This window comes from Palaemon carinicauda, chromosome 34 (assembly GCF_036898095.1).
Source record: "Palaemon carinicauda isolate YSFRI2023 chromosome 34, ASM3689809v2, whole genome shotgun sequence".
Taxonomy (NCBI): domain Eukaryota; kingdom Metazoa; phylum Arthropoda; class Malacostraca; order Decapoda; family Palaemonidae; genus Palaemon; species Palaemon carinicauda.
The window spans coordinates 77,674,771-77,680,770 of NC_090758.1; positions in this window are offsets into that span (position 1 = coordinate 77,674,771).

Below are 6,000 nucleotides of genomic sequence, written 5' to 3' on the forward strand. Positions count from 1 at the left end.
AGATATTTCAATAGATTACGGAAATAGAGGAATAACTTAACCAAATTTGTATTTTCGGCTTGCATCCTTTAATTTCAATCAAACCTACATAATAATATCATAATTACCATGTTAATAAACAAATTATGATACAGAATACAATAACTAAAGAGTTAACATAATTATCAAGTATATTTTTTTATCAATAGAGTCCTTTCAATACACGTCATCAAACTTCCGGTCCGCCATCTTGGAGGGCAAACAAAGACGCTTTCAGTAAATAGCTATGGTTGAACTGTTGAATATTTAGCCATTTCATCACATTCACATTCACACAATGCCCAGTTTTTGTGCTATTGCTGGCTGTGGGAATTGAGGACGAAGAGATGACAAGAGTTTCTACCGCATACTGGCAGTTATTCAGAATCAGGACAAAGATACAGAGGAATTATCCAAGCGCAGACGTGACTTGTGGTTGACCAGAATATCACAGGCTGATCTACGTGAATCCTCACTACCCTACGCATGTATTTGTTCTGATAATTTCATATCAGGTCAGTCTCGGCTAGGCCCTAAAAGTATCATTATTCCTTTGTAAACATGCTATATCCGATCGCATAGGTGACTTCACAAGTATCATCGTCAGTTCAGTGTGTAGTGTGTGTGGGGGAGGGGGCATCTCAATTTTTAAACATCAAAGGGTCATCTCAGATTTTCAAAACAAAAATTAAAAGCGCCCATATTGGCCATATTAACAAAGGCTACTTACCTAGGTCTCTATTTCGTCAAGGTGCTCATGCCTATATATAATTAATGTATATTTATATTTATTTTAATTTGTGTATTAAATTGTGCAGACATACAGGCCTATGTGATGAATAAACATTGATTATAAATAATAATATCTGAAAGCTGGTTTAACCCGAAGGGGTCTTCAGCTTATTTATGAAACATTGAAAAAATAATTAAACTTGCGCATTTAATTGCAAGGAGGCAAAACGATCATCCAAGACCATTACAATAGAGTTTGTCCATCATGTGTTTATATGTATATAAGAAATTATAGAATTTATAACCAAACACAAACACAATGGTTAGGCATGAACTGATAAAGATTTGACATTATAATGCAAAACTTTTACATACATTTTGACAATCAAAAATTATAATACACAAGGTTAGGCTAAATGATCAATATTAGCTTTGTAATTATAAACACTCTCTTCATTGGCCCAGTTTTTATCTAATTTTGGACTTAAAAGCATTAAAGGGAAAAACAACGAATTCTGGAAGCAGATTATTCAATGGAAATATATGCCCACTCATGTTCTGGGTTGGCCGACAGTACCAAGTAGTTCACCATATCAATGTATGAAATACTGGGAAAATCCTCAATATTTTGACTGAATGAATTCTGCATCTGGTATGGATCTAGGCCATCAATTAGATAGAGTTTCTGCTTGTAAAAACGCTTATCATCACCCGACAATTGTTTGACAAAGTCGCTCTCATTGTCCATATTCGCTGTAGCAGCTGCCATGTTTTCGCTTTGTATGCCCTCCAGCATGGCCGCCGGCGATTCCCAGTGACGTCATTGAAAGGACTCTATATCAAGAACATAAAATGCCAAATTTGTATTTTCGGATTGCAGCCTTTAATTTTAATCAAAACTATATATTAATATCATAATTACCATGTTAATAAATAAATTATGATACAAAATACAATAAATAGAGACTTGACATAAGCATATATGTTTTTTTACCAATATCAAGAACATAAAATGAGATACAATACTAAGATATAATACAACCTTTTATTCGGCACAACTTAACAAACGTCAGATCACCGCAGTGTTGCCAGGTATGGGGATTTATCCCTAGAGTTTGGGATTTTGGGTGTCTGATGGGGATATTCTGTTCAAATTTCTATGAAGAAAAAAAGACGAGTAAACTTTTATATCGTTGCAATTAATTTGCTTGCGCTTATATGAAGTATATTGAGTCATTTCTATTTTAGTAAAGCCTGCGTGATCAAGACAGAGGAGGACATATTTGTGGAAATGGGGATTTTTTTAGGTTGTTTTGGGGATATTTTATGAGTTTTGGGGATTTTTATACTAACCCATCTGGCAACACTGGATCACCAATGGCCAAAACGTGCTAAGGAATAATATGTTTTATAAATATTATGAAAAATAAACATAAAAACATCATTTTAATTTTATAAATATTATAAAAATTAAATAATTTATTAAAATAAGTTATCTGAAACCTTAAATCAACTCTTTTCATTTCATTTATTGCAATGTTTTCGTGAATAGCTTTGTCCGATTATGTTTAAATGTCTCTGGCTTTAGCTTTATATTGGATACCATGGATTTAATTTTATAAATATCCCAATAATGGAATAATTTATCAGAATTTATTAACTGAAACCTTAATTTATTTCTTTTCATTTTATTCATTGCAATGTTTTTTTAATAGCTTTGTCAGATTATGTTCAAATGTCTCTGGCTTTAGCTTGATTGCAAAAAAATTTGATTTTATTATCATTTTATTGTCTTTTATCAAGAATTTATTACTTATGTCATATATTTTAAAGGAGATTTTGGATTTATTTTTTTAGAATTATACTGACATTGATTATTTTATTATTTTGTGGCCGTAAAATAATGAAATAATGTCTATAATTCTAAAAAAAAAAAAAATCCAAAATCTCCTTTAAAATGTTATCTTATTATTATTATTGTTATTATTATTATTATTATTATTATTATTATTATTATTATTATCATTATTATTATTATCATTATTATTATTATTAGCTAAGCTACAACCCTAAATGGAAAAGCCAGATGCTATAATCCCCAGGCCTCCAACAGGAAAAATAACCCATTTTGGAAAGGAAATAAAGAAAAAAGAAAGAACAGTGTGACTGAGTATACTCTCAAGCATGAGAACTCTATTAAAAGCAGCCCACAGAAATTCCCTAAAAAATTATGTAATAATACAGCCTTGTTAAAATGTGAAGCACAACTTTAAACAAGATTTTTCACTACCTTATCTTGTTCTATCATAGTGTTTAATGGATAGAAAATGAGAAAAAGAATTGAAATACTGTTTTTAATTTATTATAAGCACTTCTCTCTTACCACTCCTCTATCAGATGTAGTAAATTATACTGTCTGAAGAAGTCCACCTCATAAAACATTATATTATTGGATTTAAAGATTAATGTAATTGATAAGAAAAAGTCCTTACAGTATATGACTCGGAAAATATCTATATAATGATTAACATACTCAATTCTTGACAAACAATTCAAATTTTCAGTTTTAGACAGCCTTAATTTGCTTCATGTTAGTCCAAAAACATTTTTGAAGCTGTTGTGCGTTTCACTTAAGACATTAACAATTTTTGCCTAACCCCTGTATGTATACCTGTGTTAACAATGACTCCTCAAAATGCCTATTATTATTATTATTATTATTATTATTATTATTATTATTATTATTATTATTATTATTATTATTATTATTATTATTATTATTATTATTATTATTATTATTATTATCATCATCTAAGCTACACCCCTAGTTGGAAAAGCAAGATGCTATAAGCTCAAGGGCTCCAACAGGGTAAAATAGCTCAGTGAGGAAAGGGAAATAAGGAAATAAATATATAAGGGAAATAATGAACAATTAAAATAAAATATCTTAAAAACAGTAACATCAAAATAGATATTTCATATATAAACTATAAAAAGACTTATGTCAGCCTGTTCAACATAAAAACATTTGATGCGAGTTTGTACTTTTGAAGTTCTACAGATAATATAGTACAGTATATCTGTAATACTGCATACTTACATATAAGCTTAATAATTCAAGCTGTACTTTCAGGTTAATAAATTGTACAGGCTTTTGTTATCCTGAAAACTTTGTCAGCTAGGAATATGGGGGACATGTAAATCTACTAACTGAATAACAGCAGCCATTGTCTGGTTCTAAAGGTCTTACCTTAGGTGGAGAGTGTGTGTGTATACCATCTCATCCATTATGAAAACATCCCTGCCTGCCATTCTGCTGGACTGGGGTTCGGGTCCCGCTCAAGTTCAATAATTTCTCGTAGTCTCTGCAAGCTGACCATCCTTGTGAGTTCATGATTAGGGGTTTTAGGGAGCCTATAGGTCTATCTGCCGAGTCATCAGCAGCCATTGCCTGGCCCTCCCTGGTCCTAGCTTGGGTGGAGAGGGGTCTTGGGTGCATATCATATGTAATATGGTCAGTCTCTAAGGCATTGTCACTGTCCCTTGCATCTGCCATTCATGAGTGACCTTCAACCCTTTTACCCCCATGGACGTATATGTCCTTGCAAAAAACTGCTATTTACATTTATTTTTGCATATTTTTTATAACTTTATGAGAAACTTCAGGCATTTTCCAAAAGAATGAGACCAACCTGACCTCTCTATAACAAAAATTGATGCTGTTAGAGCAATTTAAAAAATATATATAGCAAAATGTGCTTGAAAAAAAAAAAAAAAACCTGGGGGTTAAGGGTTGGAAAGTTACAAATAGCCTGGGGGTAAAAGGGTTAAATCCAATAATCCATCTCTTGTCTCTGCTTCAAATTTCCTTTAGATTCCTCTCATGTAATCTAGGCAATGTGGTCTGACGTTGGTGCTGGGATGGCAATTCCGCACCCAATATTAACGGATGTAAAGTGGAAGGATATAAAGAAAGTGCGCTAGTAGCCAAAGACCCACAAGTAATGACTAAACTGATCCGCGTGAGGGGCACTGAGGGCGCTAACCCCCTATGAAAGTAAATAAAAAGTTTGGACAACCAGATGGAAGCAAGGAGGCAGGAACAAAAGTGAGATCTAGTGAAGATCATTTCGTAACTTCACTTGCGAGGTTGACAGATGAAAATTGTTTTTAAACTTTCTGCTGATCCGATGACTCGCTTTTCCGCTATCCATTCACGAAATCATAAGCACTACATAGAAAACTTATCAAGCTTCCTAATGAAACTTTCAGTTTATGTCCATCTTTATTCGTTTGTTAGACGCGTTACAAAACGTCAACATAAGTAGGTCGACACGTGATGTCGCTGCTCCCTGGCCAAAAGAAATGAACTTGACAGCGATTTTGTCATGACTGGGGTCACCGAACAGTTAACCCTTTTACCCCCAAAAGGACGTACTGGTACGTTTCACAAAAGCCATCCCTTTACCCCCATGGACATACCGGTACGTCCTTGCAAAAAAATGCTATTAAATTTTTTTTTTCATATTTTTGATAATTTTTTTGAGAAACTTCAGGCATTTTCCAAGAGAATGAGACCAACCTGACCTCTCTATGACAAAAATTAAGGCTGTTAGAGCAATTTAAAAAAATATACTGCAAAATGTGCTGGGAAAAAAATAACCCCCTAGGGGGTTAAGGGTTGGAAATTTCAAAATACCCTGGGGGTAAAAGGGTTAAAAGAGAATGTAGGTGAAGTGTAATTAATGCTGAAGATATTTCTCTTCAGGTAGATCCTTATACTCATACAGTATACTGTATAATAAACCATATGTAAACAGAATACAGAAAGCCGTATACGTACTTGAGTATACAGTACAGTAAACATAATATAAACTAAATACAATAACGGATTTTGAGCAAAGCGAAAAATCTATTTTTGGGTGAGATAGCCATGTCGTCCTGATGGAAGGTTCCTTTAGTAGCTTCCTAAGGGTATATATGACTACAGTGGATATTCCCAGAGAATTAAACTAAAGGTTTCCAGAATTCTAACTTAAGGTTATCCTTTAGGATATCGCATAACAACAGGGGATGTATTCTTGACACGCCACATAGCTATCTGCACCCCACATGACGTTTACACTTCGAGGGGGGAATTAGTGGCAAGATATGGGAGGAGCCGTTACAAAGTTCTCCTCCTCCGTTACTGTTATGGGTACTGGACAGTACACCATACGTAAACATAATACAGTGAGCCATATACATACC